At 43.4% G+C, this 18327-nt stretch overlaps 1 protein-coding gene across 1 annotated transcript in view; it reads right to left on the reverse strand.

The window, feature by feature from the left end:
• UST (uronyl 2-sulfotransferase) overlaps nucleotides 1–18327 on the reverse strand; it is a 324327-nt gene that overhangs the window by 186874 nt on the left and 119126 nt on the right. The gene's annotated exons all lie outside the window — the stretch shown is intronic.

An 18327-nucleotide genomic window follows, 5' to 3' on the forward strand; every position in this document is an offset into this window, starting at 1 on the left:
GTTACAAATATTCTACACACATGGATACGTATGCACACAAACATACATAACAGACGCAGTAACACGCAGCATTATTCCTCACCCAATATCCGCCGAGTTTAGCTTAGATCATTGGTTCTCAAATGTTAGTGTACATCAGAATTACGTGTAGGGCTTGTTAAAACAAGATTGCCCAGACCCACTCCGAGAACCTGCATTTCTAACCAGTTCCCAAATGATGCGGATGCTGCCAGTCCTGAACGCCACACTCTCTTTCTCCAGTCTGTCTTAAAATTGTCCATTTCTCTTCTCTCCTCAGGCTAGCGTGCTTCCGGAGCTTGATCTGTCTTCACTAATAGCCATTTACTGGCATGTGTGTATTCAGAGTGCACGGCTATTGTTTCCTGATGAATTAAAGACTCAGAGGGATTTGGAAGGGAATTAAAGTTTACTGACTTCCTTTCATGTAGCAGGTACTTTGCTAAGTGCTTTACAGGTATTTATTTAGTTAATGCAAATACCAGAGGTGGATTAGAAGTGCCCCCTTTTAACAGAGGAGAGAACAGAGGCCTGGAGAAACTCAGAAACCTGCGCACAGTCACGCAGCTGGTAGACTGCAGAGAGGAGAGGAGACTGGTTTTTCCAGGGCAGGTTCAGGCATCTACCCATCTGAAAAGCCTACCTACCTAGAGTCCTGCCATCTCAGGCTTTTGCGTGGGGCAGGCATGGTAAACAGTACCATCTGGAGACGTTTGATCACCTAGAGGAGCCAACGATGCAATCAGTATAATCGGAGGCGCCTACTCAAAAAGGGAGCTCTTGTGAGTCTAGAAAAAATCATCTCAACTCTTGTGAGTCGAGAAAAAGTAAAAATGACCAAACTTGCGAATGGAATGAAATGTAGAAAATCATGGAGCCATAAGAATACTTCTGGAGAACAGTAGATGATTGGGGAATAAGATCAGTGTCTTAGTTTGAGTGGATGAAAGGTGCTTTTGACAGTAGAGAGCAAAAATGACTTAAGAAACTGGACTAAAAAAGAGGAAGCAGAGCTTCAGCCAGGGACAGTTGAACTGGGGAAACGTATCCAAACATAATAAATAAGTGGGTTCTGGCTTATAGGTTTTTCCATACGGAGTCATCAGCCATCCCTTTTTCTTTGTCATCTTCTGATTTATAGCCCACTTGGTGTCCACAATGGCCATTTGTATACAGTAAAGGGACATTGGGGTCCAGTTTTAGCGTACAAGACACTCAAACACAAACACCTGGCATGCCCATGATTGGGCTATTTTAGGATCTTTTAAATGTGAACATGACGAACAATTTGTTAGACCTTAATTAATGTACTGAACTCCACCGAGAACGTGCATGAATAGGATGTAAGGTCTATGTCACACTTAGTAAAGAGGTTATATGTGTCAAAGAATTCAGAAAAATAGCTGCCTGTGCCTGGAGAACTATTTAGAAATATTCTACCATCATGCAGCTGATGTGGTTGCCTGGAGCTCCCATCTGCTCAGCATGGGAATCTGTCTTTCCCAGGGGAAATGTGAGAAATCCCAACATACACCAGCGTGTTCTCCAGGAATCAATCTCGAGGATCAAAGACAGCCTTAACAACTAAATATTTCTAAAATACTAAAGGTTTCCATAAGAATCAAAGTTCCTAAAAACTCCTAAAAAGAACGATTGAAATGCCTGACTGCTACCTCAAACTCCAGGCTCGGTTACCTACTAACTCCTTAGCACCTCAGCTTGGATGTCTAAAGGCATCTCACATTTACCCTGTCCAAAACAGAACTCTACTTGCTCCAATTCCATCCTCCAAATTTCTGCCTCCCCTGTCTTCCTTATTGGATTATACAATATATCCCATCCCCAAACATGGCCCATTTTTCAGGCCAAAGCCCAAGAGTCATTCTTGATCCATCTGTTCCCCTATGCTGTAAATACCAACCCAGTGACAAGTCCTGCTGCCTTGGCCTTCAAAATATAACTCAAATCTGATTACTTCTCACCAGCCCCTCTGGGCCATATGAGACATGTCCTGTGTCCTACCCATATATCAACCAGAGAGATCTTTCAACCGTATCAATCAGATTATGGTAGCCCTCTGCTTAAAATCAATTTTTCTAAACACACAAGAGTCAACTCCTTACCACAGTCTGTAAGGCCCTGCATCCTTCAAGCCCCGCTCCCACTTACACACACCACCAGCCACCACAACCTTCTCTGGGGTTCGGAGCACTCCAACCTCTTGTTAACGAGGGGCCTCTTGAACTGGCTCTATCCTGTTCCAGAAAAGCTCTTCCCCACCCTCTTCATTCAGTCTCTGTTCAAATGGAACTTCTTTATAGATGCCCACTCTGAATACCCTGTCTCAAACAGCACACTCATTTACTTGCTTGCTGTCTATCTCTTGCAGCTAGTGTGCAAGTTTTATGAGAACAGGGACTTGTGTGACCTGTTCATTGCTTTAGTTCCTAGAACAGTGCCTAGGTAGGTAGTCAGTATTCACTTAATGAACGAAATACCACATTCACTAACTCTTTACACCAAAATCTTAGCAATGGCTTGTAAGAAGAAAAATACTATCAGTGCATTAGCCCGGTTTGCTCCTTAGCCATAGGGTCTCCAATTTTGTTTTGTTTTGTTTTTTTGAGACGGTTTCACACTTTGTCGCCAGGCTGGAGTACAATGCTGCGATCTCAGCTCACTGCAACCTCCACCTCCTGGGTTCAAGCAATTCTCCTACCTCAGCCTCCCGAGTAGCTGGGATTACAGGTGCACATCACCATGCTCAGCTAATTTTTGGGGTATTTTTAGTAGAGACAGGGTTTCTCCATGCTGGCCAGGCTGGTCCTGAACTCCTGACCTCAGGGGATCTGCCTGTGTCAGCCTCCCAAAGTGCTGGGATTACAGGTGTGAGCCACCGCACCCGGCCCAATGCTTTTAACAAGTGAACAAAAGTACAAATCATGGAGTTTTGGGGAAAAGACCTATCTTAGAGGACAGAAATTGTGCAGAAGTCTGCCTCATTTATCCCCTTATAATTCAATGCCATGACTTAGCTATCTGTATGATACTGGGTCATTTTCTTAACCTCTATCTCTCTCTTCTTGTGTAAATGAAGAGAATGATGGTATCCAGATCATAGCCATGGTGTGGGATTAAGTAGAATAATGCATATAGAGCACCTAAGTCAGGACCAAGCACCAAGAAAGGCCTTGATACAAGTATTGTCACTCTTGTTATTATCATTGTCTATTCAATCTCAGTGGAAACAGGAAGTCCAGTTTGTAAAGTTTCTACATAGATGTGTAGAATACTCAACAGTTCCATAAGAACCAAAGTTTCTAAAAACTCCTAAAAAGAATGATTTAAATGCCTAATTGTTTCCTCAAACTCCAGGCTCGGGTACCTACTAACTCCTTAGCTCCTGAGCTGGGCAGGTCTAACAGCATCTCACACTTCCTTCCTGACACTCCTCACTACCTTCCACCTGGTATTGGTCTGAGTCCTATAGCATACCTTTGACTCAACAGTTAAATCCTTTGTTAGTTCTAAATGTGAGAAATACTGAAACTACAACAAGACAACAGTGTATCACAGCAAAATGGTCAATTCTATCTTTTTTGTATTCAGTGACTTTTTAAGGACACTGGCTTCATGGCAGTCTTAACAGTTACCTCTACACTAAATTCTTTTCCTGGTAGAGTTAAGCATTACCTCATAATTGAGAAGTGCTGATGGGCATGATGAAAGTTCCTAAGCTGGTAACAAAAGATGTGGCCAATGTGGGCAGCACTAGTTCTTTACCTCCCCAGTAGGCATTCTCTCACCTAGATAGTATTTACAGAGCACTTCCTATCCTGTAGAAGGACCTAGAAACCAAATAAGAAGAGAAAATCTGATTTTTTTGCCACTGGATTGTATAACAACCTTTATAGAAGGACCTAGAAACCAAATAAGAAGTGAAAGTCTGACTTTTTTGCCACTGGATTGTATAACAACCTTTATAGAAGGACCTAGAAACCAAATAAGAAGTGAAAATCTGACTTTTTTGCCACTGGATTGTATAACAACCTTTATTGAATGCTTACTACTTGCCAGGCACTTTATAAAGATGGTTCTATCTAATCCTCACAAGCTCCCCTCAAGGTGATATAAGTTGAGCATCTTACCCATATTGCCAGTAAACACAGCAGAATTCAAATGCATACAGGTTGACTACTGTGGACACCTCCTGCTCCATAAAACGCAAAAGTATTTTAAGGTAATTTGTCATTTTCTTATCTTTCCCCTTCTTTCTTTCCTCTCTTCCTTTAACTTCCTCCTCCCCCCATTCCTTCACTGTAGACTTTGATAATCAGATGGCACATGACAGAAATTAGACAACTCTCTTTTTTTTGAGATGGAGTTTTGCTCTTGTTGCCCAGGCGGGAGTGCAATGGCGTGATCTCAGCTTACTGCAACCTCTGCCTTCTGGGTTCAAGTGATTCTCCTGCCTCAGCCTCCCAAGTAGCTGGGACTATAGGCACCTGCCATCATGCCCAGCTGATTTTTGTATTTTTAGTAGTGACGGGGTTTCAACAGGTTGGCTAGGCTAATCTCAAACTCCTGACCTCAGGTGATCCACCCGCCTCAGCCTCCCAGAGTGCTTGGATTGCAAGTGTGAGCCACCGTGCCCAACCAGAAATGAGACGACTCTCTTTAATGCTTCTTTCTTTAATGCACAGAATGGGGATTCTCAATGGAGAATCTCACCTGGACCGTGGGCCCTGTTACCTCAGTTATCTCGCCAGCAGATCACCATGCTGCCCCGGGTTCTTAGAACACAGAGACTATACATTCTTTGCTCTAATAAGAGAGGTATAAAAAGGTGAAAAGAAAAGTAGCACAGACACAAGGTATTTCTTTAGCAGAAGACAGCGACTTTCTCTTCTTCTAGGGTATAACTATTTTATTATTTGATATTTAGGTAGAGCTTTTCATCCTAGGATTTTACGCTTTCATCAGAGTGCAAAGTCAACAAAACTGTCAGAATTTTTAAAAATGGAGTTGGTAACTTGCACCCTGTGGAGATCAAAGGATGAGTGCTGTTATCAAAACGAGCTTTCCTGGAGAGGCTCCCAGGCATCAAAGGAGCTTCTGGCTGCTCTGCCTTGTCAAGGAGTCCATGGTGGGTGTTAAGTTGTGGGAATGGAAGGGCAGACGCAGACACTCCAGGCCTTTGAGCATGGAGCTCGAGATCTAAATTCAGGGAAGGGAAGGAAAGGTGGAAGGGGGCTGGCAAGGATCTGCACCAAGACAGAGGACAAGCACGCTCCTGACACCCTCCTCCACGTGTCCTGTGCACACCCACCCAGGACACCCCAGGCTCAGATCTAGACGGCAGCACTCTGCCAGGCGGGACATTCTTATTTTCAGAGGCCTGTGTGGGTAAATCATTTCATTTCTTTCTGGAAAGTAACCTATACCTTTAGAGTTTTGATTCCAGCCTTGTTTTCATGGCTCAAGTCCCTCAATTGGGGATCACAAATTACAGTGTCTTGTCAAGCCAGAAAAACCTGGCACATTTCCATTCCTATCATCAACCAAACTTTCTGGGTGACCTGTCACCTAACTGCCAAGAAACCACCAGTGAGGGCTGGCCATAGAGCTTACCCTCTTAGAGGCCTCTCAGGTAAGTGAAGGAGATGAAGGGTGGCTTTGAAGCCCTACTCCATCCCTGAGAACCCCACGCTGCTGTTCTATACCTTGCGGCTGGTGGAGGTTGCATGACTCTGTACATTTATAGAACAATACATCAAACCGACAACAATGTTAACACATTTATAATATTATTATAGTATTGTTCTATAGTATCTTTATAGCATTCTTCTATAAATGTGTTAACACTGAAACCAACAACACTACACTAATGATTTAACATGTTTTTAAAATGACCTGACTAGAAGGCAAGTGATCTTAGACTTTGCAACCAGCTAAATTACAGCACAATCGAAATTTCACCTTACCCATCTAGGCCTTCACCATGGGGCCCTCCCAGGGAGGCTGTAAATGTAACATGAGCGATCACATGCAAAGGCGCAAAGGCGTTAAATCCAGGTAACAGGAGTTTGTGCGCTTGGAGGACTTCATTTGTACTACTAGAGTCTCTGCATGGCAGTATGTTATCAAGGTCTCTCTATTTTGGCGGTTTTATAAACTATTTTGAGCAAAGATGCATTTCAAGAAACTCATGTGAAGTCTGATTCTAGGAATTAGGCCAGGATTTGTAACTCAGAATCTGAAGATCACTGTTTACTGTATTACACCTGGGTCTCAGCTGTCATAAGTCTTCTATGACAAGACAATGGATATGAAAAGTCAGATATCTGGCTGGGCGCAGTGGCTCATGCCTTTAATCCCAGCACTTTGAGAGGCTGAGATGAGTGGATCACCTGAGGTCAGGAGTTTGACATCAGCCTGGCCAACATTGTGAAATCCCACCTCTACTAAAAATACAAAAATTAGCTGAGACTGGTGGTGGGTACCTGTAATCCCAGCTACTCAGGCGGCTGAGGTGGGAGAATCACTTGAACCCAGGAGGCAGAGGTTGCAGTGAGCCAAGATCATGCCACTGCACACCAGCCTGGGTGACAGAACAAGACCTTGTCAAAAAGTCGAAAAGAGGAGGGGAGGGGAGGGAAGGGAAGAGGAGGGGAGGGGAGGGAATGGGAGGGGAGGGGAGGGGAGGGGAAGGGTGTGAAGGGAAGGGGAAGGGATGGGATGGGATGGGAGGGGAGGGAAGGGGAGGGGTCAGATTTTTTGTGTTTCTGCACCTAGACAAGCAGGTTACATTTCACCTTTGTAGTAGAGAATGCCCCAAGAAATGTGATTCCACTCTGAATACATTGCTGTACCTCCTCAAAGTTTTTCATGTACTCATCTGTAAAAACGAAATAAGCTGATAGGTCATTGTAAGGAATTCATGAGAATCATTTTGTTCTAAGAAAAACGCTCAGAACGCCAGCACGTGCTAGGCAGCTAGCAAGTGTTCACCAGCGGTACTAGTTGCACTACCAGGAGCGGCAGAAACAGTTCTAGAGCCACCTTCACTCCGTCTCCATCTTCTCACTTAAGGTTTTCAGCCCTCCCTGCACATTCTACTTGCCTGCTTTTAAGAAATGTTGCTGTCAGGGCCCAGCCTTAGCGATTCTGATTTTAATTATTCTGGGACAAGTCCATGGTATTTGGTATTTTTAAAGTTCCTCATGTAATTCTACTGTCTAGCCAAGGTTGTGAGCCACTGAGCTGCAAAACACAAATTCATGTACTTCATAATTCAGGCTGAATCCCACTTTCCAGAAGCAAAATATAACAGATCTTACTGAGGCTCATTTTCATCTCAGGTCACCGCCATCATTTCCGGTGGGAGATTATACAACACAAGCTTCTTGTCGAAAGAAAATGCTGATGGAGTGTGGATGATCACAGAACTCCCAGCGACGGGGGAGCTGACCAAGCAGTTGTGGTCAGCACCTGTTCCAGGGGGGTGCAAAGAAATTAGAAAAGACCAGGCCCCGCTCACAGGCTGCCTGGGAGTGGGCTGACACAGGGCACCTCTGAGCATAGAGGTTATCCCCTAAACCATATTGGAGCCTCAACCTTTCTGGGGCCCTAAAAATCTTTTCAGAAATAATTTTCAGAGCTTATAATTTCAGAATATATAGTTCCTGCAAACAATGTATTGTTTTATTGAACCTTTTGTTTCATGGGTAAAAAGAGGAGCTAAGAGCATCACCCTTAATCTGTCCAGAGTTCTCTGGGCCCCACTTGACTTAAACCACCAGGGGATATTCTATCAGTCCTGGAGACACTCACACATGATCCCCCCACTCACATGATCTCCACACTCACACATGATCCCCCACACTCACACATGACACCCTCTTGCATGATCCCCACACTCACACATGATCCCCCACACTCACACATGACACCCTCTCGCAAGATCCCCACACTCACACGATTCCCCGCACTCACACATGACACCTTCACACATGATGCTCACATTCACACATGACACCCACACTCACACATGATCCCCCACACTCACATGTGATCCCCACACTCACACATGATCCTTACACTCATACATGATCCCCACACTCACATGACACCTTCACATATGACCCCCACATTCACACATGACCCCCACACTCATACATGATCCCTGCACTCACACATGATCCCCCACACTCACACATGATCCCCACTCACACGTGATCCCCACACTCACATGACACCTTCACACATGACCCCCACACTTGCACATGATCCCTGCACTCACACATTATCCCCCACACTCACACATGATCCCCACACTCACATGTGATCCCCACACTCACACATGATCCTTGCACTCATACATGATCCCCACACTCACACATGATCCCCCACACTCACACATGATCCCCACACTCACACATGATCCCTCACACTCACATATGATCCCTGCACTCACACATGATCCCCCACACTCACATATGATCCCTGCACTCACACATGATCCCCACACTCACGCATGATCCCCACACTCACACATGATCCCACACACACTTTGTGGGACCCCAGGATCCAAAAGTAAGGGCTCTGGAAAATCTGAAGCAAAGACATCCTCTGGTCTCATTCCTGAAAGGCACCTCCCCTCTTTCCAGGCTGTCAGAGTGGGATGGAGAGGAGATAAAGAAACGTAGTCAGTACAGAAGAGTTCAATGCCATGCCCATGTGAATTCAATAGAGAACAACAACAACAAAACAAAGAAGAAATTGTTAGAATTGCTGACAAGGGAAAGGACTATTGAATGATCAGGGTGCCATGTATTTTAAATAGTCACAATCATGCATATGTAATGTGATAATGAAAAGGAGCCAAAGGGGAATCACTTAATGGATTCAGTAGAACTGACTAGTGACAAAGAATGTGGCCCAGGGGTTGTAGAGTCAGTTCTGCAGACTGCAGAGCCAAATGACCTGGGTTCAAATCTCAGACTTGCCCTCTACTAGCCAAGTGACTTTGGAAATCCCACTTAATTTTCCTGATGTTTAATGACCCCATTTACAACTTGAGGACATCAAGTCACAGAGTTAAGATAATTAAATATATTGATATAATTTGGATGTCCCCTCCAAATCTCATGTTGAGCTGTAATCCTTAGTGTTGGAGGCAGGGCCTGGTGGGAGGTGTTTGCGTCATGGGGGCGGATTCCTCATGGCTTGGTGCTGTCCTTGTGGTAGTAAGTTCTTGCAAGATCTGATTGTTTAAAAGTGTGTGGCACCTCGCCAACTCTCTCTCTTGCTCCCACTCCTGTCCCGTCTTGTGAGACCCCTGTTCCTCCTTCACCTTCTGCCATGCATGTAAGCTTCCTGAGGCCTCCTGAGAAGCAGATGGCAGCACCATGCTTCCTGTACAGCCTGCAGAGCCATGAACCAATTAAACCTCCTTCTTTATAAATTACTCAGTCTCCAGTATTTCTTTATAGCAATGCAAGGACGGCTTAATACATATATTTAATGTAAATTTAAATTTAAAGTCAAATGTAAATTAGATGTATTAAATGTGTACAGCACTATCACACTGCCTGTCCAGGATATAGAAAATGCTTGATAAATGATCGCTACTTCCCCATCTTATATTACCGAATTTTATCGGTTATATTTCTTTGTTTGTTTGTTTGCTTTTTTGAGGAGTCTCGCTGTCGCCGAAGCTGGAGTGCAGTGGCATGATCTCGGCTTAGTGCAACTTTTTCCTCCCCAGGTTCAAGTGATTCTCCTGCCCCAGCCTCCCAAGTATCTGGGACTACAGATGACTGCCACCACACCCAGCTAATTTTGTATTTTTAGTAGAGATGGGGTTTCACTATGCTGGTCAGGCTGGCTTCAAACACTCTGACTTCAGGTGATCTGCCCACCTCAACCTCCCAAAGTGCTAGGATTACAGGTGTCAGCCACTGTGCCTGGCCAGTTATATTTAGTTATAATTCTATTTATTATTCAGAAAATCAGAAGGAATCCTGAGGCCAGGGAATAGTTTACTGTATAAAGGACAAATATCAATGTAAAATAATTATTTGATATTTCCTATTACTTTCCAATATTGTCTTGATATATCTTCTAAAACACACACACACACAAACAAAATTCCAATTATCTGAACTACCTTTAACAATGTGCAAATGAACTTCCAGAACCTCAGGGCCTATAATTTATTCTTGACTCTGAAGCCTTGCAATAGCAGATTTATTTTAGTCTGAATTAGTCCCTGAAGAATACAATGTTTTAATTCTAAATCACCTTATGGAAACCATAATATGCATTAGTGTCAATGTCAAAGAAACTGCCTTGACATTGTGTCAATTTTGATCAAACACAAGCAATTCTTTTAAGAATCTTTCTTCAACAGGTCCTTTTCAAATCATAATCACAAGTAATTTAAATCCTTTCCCTTTTATTCAGAAGGAGCCATTTCCCACAGGATTCTGGTTACCTACAACACGATCATGTGGCGGCATCTCGCCCCTGGAGTCCAGGCCTTGATAAGACACTGTTAATGAAGGAGTCACTGTGGAACGCAATGCTGCAACCACAGCTTTGTCCCTGCCAAAAAATTATGCTAATGCCACACTTTCCACCATTAAACCATGGGTTGCGTTTCCCTAAGAGGTGGCTGTCAGCACACACCAGCCATTGCTAACAATGAGGAGTCTGTGTGCTGTGTAAATGTCTCCAGCAGCTCCATGGCTCATAATTAACACAGCCCCAAAACACTGTGATGAAGGAAAATTGCTGGCACAGCTTTATTTAAGCCGTAATAAAATTATTTTCCACTGAATTAAGACAAATGTCTTTATTAACCATCAATATTTAAATATTTTTACAACAATATCTGCTTAAAAAAAACTTGAATGCTCACCCGACTGGTTAACAAAGGCAAACATATCCTGAAAATATTTTCTTGATCTTAAATGTGAAAAATGAGCATTCCAGACACTGAAAAATAATATCCTAATTAAAATGCCATCAATTATGATATAGAAAGTCATTCCATTTCTAATAAAACTTAAAAAGCAAATTGATGCTCTTTCCTTATTATTTCAGGCTCAAAAACACTGCTTTGTTTTATAACACATCTTTTTTTCCCATTAAATCTGAATATACATTTTAGGATGTCAAGGGTAAATTTGTAGAAGGAAATTACTTTTGGAATCAAATGATCAGTGCACTGCTGCTATAATAACAACCGAAATATAAATATGTGCAATTTCCACATTAGCTCAGGAATTCGTCACAATATTATATGATCTTATGCAGGTAGAAATGGATTATCAAAGAGAGATGGAATCACTTAAGGTTTCTGTTTCATTCCATCTGAAGTCATTGCTGCAGTCAACTGATCCCACCTGTGGAACTCCAGTGCACCTGCTAATGCAGCAGCCCAGCCCTGCACATGCCAAGCCTCTAACCAGCAGCCGGGTAGGTCCTTTTCCATCAGGACCTAGACATCGTGTGGCTGCCACGATGACTGACACTATCCATAGTGCGCTTATTGCACGAAGCACCCCGATAAGTGCAGTGCAAGGTAAGGTGAAGATGACTAAGAATCTACCCTGGGAAAGAAAACAAGACAAGGCTGAAAACATCAGCATCCTCATTCTCACCATCAGTGGTCAACACTGATGCTGCACTCAGCACTGTGCAAAGCACTCTCCAGACCTCATTCTATGGCTACCTAGGAGGCAGGAACCCCAGTTTACAGCAGAAGCAGCTCAGGAAGGTGAAGAGACCTGCACCCTGTCAGGCAGCTAACCAGCAGGAGCACCAGGATTTGACACCAGCGGCCTGACTCTGAAGCCCTGTTGCACACCCACACACTCACTGCCTTGCTCAGATTTCAGATTCCCATCTGGGAGCCACAGCAGGCTTTTGAGATCTTCATCCCTTTGAGGCTGATCTGTCTAGGGCTGCTCTGGGGTGGCCTAAGCAGAGTGGGGTCTTAGCTCTGTGAGCAACATCCAGCACTCCCCAGCTAGATGTGTACTTTAGGCAGAGTGTCCCCCGCCCATCAAGGACAAAGGGCTGCAGAAGAGCCTCACTCACGGAACCCAAGGAGCCTGCACAGTACTCAGCGGGGTGATAATAGCGGGTGGAGAGGTACAAGTGAGACGGGAGGCTTCATCTCAGCAGCCACTCAGAGGCTCTGCTTCTAGCTGATGTGTCCTTTTCCTGGTCCTGGTTAGCTACAAGATGGCTATTCTGCAAGGGTGTGCCCATTCCACAGAGTCACCATCACTTTGAAATATTTGATATAAAAAGTGATCTTGGATTAGAAATCCATTCACATTATTGCAAGAAATTTCAGCATTACATTTGTCAGCATCAGAAAAAGAAACTCTGCTTGATTCTTTAAATGTAATTTCAGTTGACGGGAATTTTTGAAGGGTGGTTGCGATCAGCTGAACAATGATGCCCCCACTACAACGTTGTCCTCATCTCCAAACCCTGTGAGTCTGTTACTTTATGTGGCAAAAGAGACCACAAGTCAAAGAATGCAGGCGGTTTCCAGGATGCTGGATGATCCTGGATTACTTAGGAGAACCAATGTCATCACAGTGTCCTAGTCAGAGCCAGGCAAGACGGTCGGAGTGGGAGGAGGAGGTGTGACACTGGAGTGATGTGATTTGCAGATGGAGGAAGGGGCCACGAGCCAGGGAATGCAGACAGTTTCAAGGAGCTGGAAAAGGCAAGAAAACAAATTCTTGCCTAGAACCTCCAGAAGAAACACAGCCCTGCTGACATCTTAATTCGAGCCTGTTCAAACCCAGTTCAGAGGAACTGTAAGGTAATTATTTTGTGCTATTTTAAGCCATTACCTTTATGGTAATTTGTTACAGCAGCAATAGGAGTTAATAGTTGAGTAAATGATTTTTTATTTTTTGTCATAGCTTTATATGAACAAAATTTCTTGTAAGTGGGAACTCTCTCAAGAATTTGAAGAAATATTTTTCCAGCCATGCGCGGTGGCTCACGCCTGTAATCCCAGCACTTTGGTAGGCCGAGGCGGGTGGATCACAAGGTCAAGAGATCGAGACCATCCTGGTCAACATACTAAAAATACAAAAAATTAGCTGGGCATGGTGGCACGTGCCTGTAGTCCCAGCTATTCAGGAGGCTGAGGCAGGAGAATTGCCTGAACCCAGGAGGTGGAGGTTGCGATGAGCCGAGATCGCGCCATTGCACTCCAGCCTGGGTAACAAGAGTGAAACTCCATCTCAATAAAAAAAAAAAAAAAGAAAAAGAAAAAAGAAAAAAAAGAAATATTTTTCCAAAAGGCTCATCCGAGAACTGAATGAAGCATTTCAAGTTTGAAATCCAAAGACAGGTCATCACTCTCAATTACCAAACGATAAATTTTTAATTTGGAGGTTTCCCACAACTTCACAATTTAAAATCTTCCCTAATGTTTGTATTTTGTTTTATCCATAATTACATAATAAAATGTGGTGAAGGTTTTCATCAAGCCTCATGTAGACACTGTCATCTCACCAGTTTACTTCAGCATACCATCAAAATATTATCATTTTTAAGTATTCCATGATTTGAAAAGTTTTGATGCATTGCTTTGCTTAACAAATATATAGAACATCAACAAACATAGTGCTGTCTTTGAAAGGGGGCTTTAATTCAACCAAATTGCCATTGCGCTAAGCCCGTATTCTCTCTGGCTTTGTTGCCAGAGTCAGCACAGGTTGCCTGCCCCACAAGTGTGTACATGTGCGCACGTGCACACACACACACGATTCCAGAACAGAAAAATAACCGTAGATATCACATAGTACATCCCCTCAAGTTACAGAGGAAATAACCGAAGCAATGAGAGGTTTAGTAATTCAGCTGAGATGCATGGTTGGTTAGGAGTGAAGGTTAGAACAGCCCGGGTGCCTGCTCACTCCACAGCACAACAACCTCACGACCTGCCACTTTTGACCCTAAGTGGTCCCAATTTTCAAGCTTGATCACCTAGCTTACTCTCCAAACTTGAATTGGAATGAGTGGTTTTTTCTTATGTAATGAAATTCTTTCCATAATGACACATATATATCCTCATTGAGAGAACTCTTCTTAAAAGCTTCAAGCATTGAAGTCACTTCCCAAATGTGATACTCCAAGTGTCGTGCACATGGCTGCAGGGAGTTTACAGCCTCCCAGCGTTACTACACTAATGGAGATGTTCATGTTTTAGCATGTTTGTTGAAAAGAAGGAATACTTGTGAACATCAATCTCAGTAAATGACTCAAGCACATCAGAGACCAGGCCTGGGCAGTAATGTGAGTGAAATGCTAGCTGTCTGGGAAAGGATAGAGGGAGTGTGACAGGTGATGGGCAGAAATCAGGCAGGACAGTCACTACTGCACCCATCTAAGATTTATTGAAAATTTAATTACTGCATGCTGGGCATGGTGCTGGATCCTGGGGATACAGTTGTAGTTCGGACTGCTGTAACAAATTGCCACAGACTAGGTGGCTTAAATAGCAAGCGTTTATTTCTCATAGTTCTGGAGGCAGGAAGTCTAAGTGCAGGGTGCTGGCATCGTCAGGTTCTGGTGAGAGCCCTCATCCTGCCTGTGTCCCCACATGAGAGAGAGAGAGAGAGAGAGAAAGAGAGAGAGAAAGAGACAGAGAGAGAGAAAGAGACAGAGAGAGAGAAAGAGACAGAGAGAGAAAGAGACAGAGAGAGAGACAGAGAGAGATAGAATGCTCTGCTGTCTCCTTCCTTATAAGGTCCCCAATCCCATCATGGTGGCCCAACCCTCAAACCTAATCACCTCCCAAGGGCCCCACCTCCAAATATCGTCACAATGGGGGTTAGGGCTTCAATATATAGATTTTAGAGGGATACAACCATTGAGTCCATAGCACTGTCCCTTAGAAATCTGCAGTAAAAAGAGGTGACAGACGTTAAACAAAGGATGATAAAATAAGTATTGATTTATGATTGTGATGAGTCTTACAAAGGTAAATACAGAGTGGTGTAGTCAAAAAGGAACAACAGAGGCCTTGAACTCCAGGAAGAGCAGGAGTGAGGGTGAGAGCATCCCAGAAGACGGCGGGCAGCCTGTGCTGGGCTCCAGGTCAGGAGGGAACAGGCCACTGTGAGTAACCAAGAGAAAGCTGGAGTAAATGCATCCCGTGGTAGAGTCAGGCACAGCTCCATGTAAAGAGTCTCCCCACCTGTATCTGGAAGAACAGAGGGGCAGTGACAGCAAGGGAAGGGCAGACACACCTGGCCAGGGCACTGGGTACCTTCAGCAGGGTGTGGCACTGGGAAGAGGGAGGGGCATCTGCATACCCAGGGGACTGCTGGATGGCAAGTCTAAGTTAAAGATGTATTTATGACTTGAAACCAAGATCAGAAAAGGTAGTCTCATTCAAGAGGCAAAAGGAAGTCCTTGCAAAGACAACAAAGGGATTGGGGCACATCTGAAATAAGCTTACATGTGTGCGGAACTTTAATCTGTCACATATCATATTGGCAGCCCCTCCCATCAACCCCAGGGGTCAGCAGGGCACTAAGACTCTCACCCTTCATAAAAAAGGAAGCTGAGCCCAGGTCACATGGCTGGGTGGTGTCAGAGCTGGGCTCAGACTGGGTTCAAGTCCCAGTCCAGGACAGTATGCACAGCAAGGCAATGGGTAGACTGGTTTCCTGCTGCCACTGTGTGTGTGTGTGTGTGTGTGTGTGTGTGTGTGTGTGTGTGTGTGTGAAACTTCACCACCATGAAGCTGGAAGAAAGCTAAACCCAGAATCCAATAGAAGTAGTCTATGAGAACTAAGTAGGCCTTGGTGCTTTTCTATGAATGGAATAATTCTCAGAAATTATGGGTATGGGTCACGTGCATGAAGGTTTGTGTCAATGCACACATAGTTTTAAATGGGAAAATAAAACTGTGCTTCCGGTTCTGCCTCCTGTTTGATGGGTTTCTGGCCCAAGACCTGTTGTGGCTGGTCATGAGTGTCTGTGTCTTTCACATTCTAAACGGATCAATCCTATATTTGACAGAGAAATGACTTGTCACTTGCTAATTCTTCTCATGCTTTAGGGAAATGCGTAAGAAGGAACATTTTACCGGATGTTTCATATAAACTGCATTAAAATGATATGCATGTGAACAAGAGACTTGAAGAGCTGCTCATAAATGCTGATGCTGATTTAGGAAGTGTGTGGATGAAATGGATTTGATGCCAACGTCAGTCTTATACAGATGTTGTGGGACAGACAGAACCATCCCATCTGGGATTATGCTTTCCTATAAACTTCCAAGTAAAACAAGGAAAAGATCATAGTTTCTCTATATTAGGCCTTCAAATGTAAAAGAAGATTTTTAACAGAGCAGCAGAAATTATTGAAGTCACTTGGAAGGGTAATCCTCACAAAATTAACCAGCAATCTAACACATGAATCTGATGGTGTCTATTAAAAAGGAGTAAGCTTTAATAAATTCGTCACTCTCCTTTTCCTATCACCTTTCTAGTTCTATTTTGTGTCAGCTTTAATAGGATTTAGGTGAAATTTTGTGGTTCACGGAACTATAATATTGGAAGATAAACGAGGATTAGCATACCTCCATATGTTACTCTATGCACAGATAAACACAACACCAAAAAACAAAACTACACCAAAGCCAAACAAATTGGTACCTTAAAATCAGAAATTTCTTGCCAAAAATGAGCTGAAGGCAAAGGGAGAGAATGCAGGGGAAAGAATGTGAGCGTGGCAGCCAACAGCCCAAGGTAGTCATCTACTTATTGGATGTAACCTTGGCAAGTTCTTAAAGTGTCTAAGTTTTAGTTTCTTCATAGGTAAAGCAGGAAGAATAAAACTTACCTCAAAGGGCTGGGGTGTATGGAATGGGGAGTGGTTAAAATCATCATTTATAAACTACCTGGCATACAAACAAAAAGTTTAACTCTTATATGATTATATTTAAAATAGAGCCAATTTAAGAACATAGTGCAGTAAATAAAACATCTTCCAAGTAGTCACATACATAAACATCAGTCTGGCACTGAAAGATATAACCCTTGTTATGCTCTTAGAATGGCCTGTCACAGTCTTCCTCCACGTTTTTCAGGATTTGTGATCAGGGGTTATACCTGGGCATGAATGAATGTAACTTTTAAAACCCTGGCAGGGTTTGGGTATTCCTACACTTGCATTATGATTCTGAAAGATAGAGCGTACTGTGGCTCATAAACACTCTTTAGCACTTAGTAGATCGGTTTTCTCTTCTAGTGAAGTCTTAGTTCTACGTTTCAACAAAATGAGTTGGGGAATCCTTTCTAAAACCCTGGCTGTTTTGAATTCATCATAAATCCAGAAATATTGATGGTCTTTTCAAAGTCAAAGTGAGTCACTCACTTTTGAGTCACTGAGTTTAAGGGTTGATGCAGATACAGGCTTGAAAGCAAAGGCCAGCACTAGACAAAATCAGAGTTCGTCTTTGCATCAAAACAAACATCAAGTTTTCTGCTTTGCAGGGAACTAATGGAGAAAACATATTTGTGAATTCCAAATATATCCAAGCCTACTTAACATCAACTTACTTGTTGGAAAATGCTTCTTAATAGAACAATTTTTCTGCAACAGCAGAAAACATCAATCAAGTAAGTCTATCCTTACTAAAAGTAAAGTCATGATCATGGTGCAAAAGGGAGGAGCAGCTCATCAGAACAGAGCTTTTGGTCTAAGGAGTGACCTGACATGGAGTGGGGCCTTAGATCACAGTGTCTTCGCAAAGAAATGATGACACCAGGACTGCCCAACAGTGGCGAGCTCATCAGTGATGAGCAGTCTCTGACTGAGACATTAAGAAGATTACTGTGCTGGATGGGAGGAGGCACAGGGTAACCTTCCAATCTTCCTTCCAATTCTCAGATTTAGGGACTCCCTGAAGATCCCTTATGGCAACAAACAAAGCAAACTGCCTATCTTTTAAAAATCACCTTATTTGTTATGTAGATTTCAATCCTACAAATAAGTGTGTATTAGTCTATTCCCACTCTGCTGATGAAGACATACCTGAGATTGGGTAATTCATATAGAAAATGAGGTTTAATAGACTCACAGTTCCATGTGGCTGGGGAGGCTTCACAATCAAGGCGGAAGAGGAAAGGCACATCTTACATGGTGGCAGACGAGAGAATGAAAGCCAAGCAAAAGGGGTTTCTCCTTATCAAACCATCAGATCTCATGAGACTTATTCACTACCACAAGAACAGTATGGGGGAAGCTGCCCCC

The sequence above is a fragment of the Aotus nancymaae genome, unplaced genomic scaffold (assembly GCF_030222135.1).
Source record: "Aotus nancymaae isolate 86718 unplaced genomic scaffold, 86718_ANA_hifiasm-v0.15.2.pri h1tg000040l, whole genome shotgun sequence".
Classification (NCBI taxonomy): Eukaryota; Metazoa; Chordata; class Mammalia; order Primates; family Aotidae; genus Aotus; species Aotus nancymaae.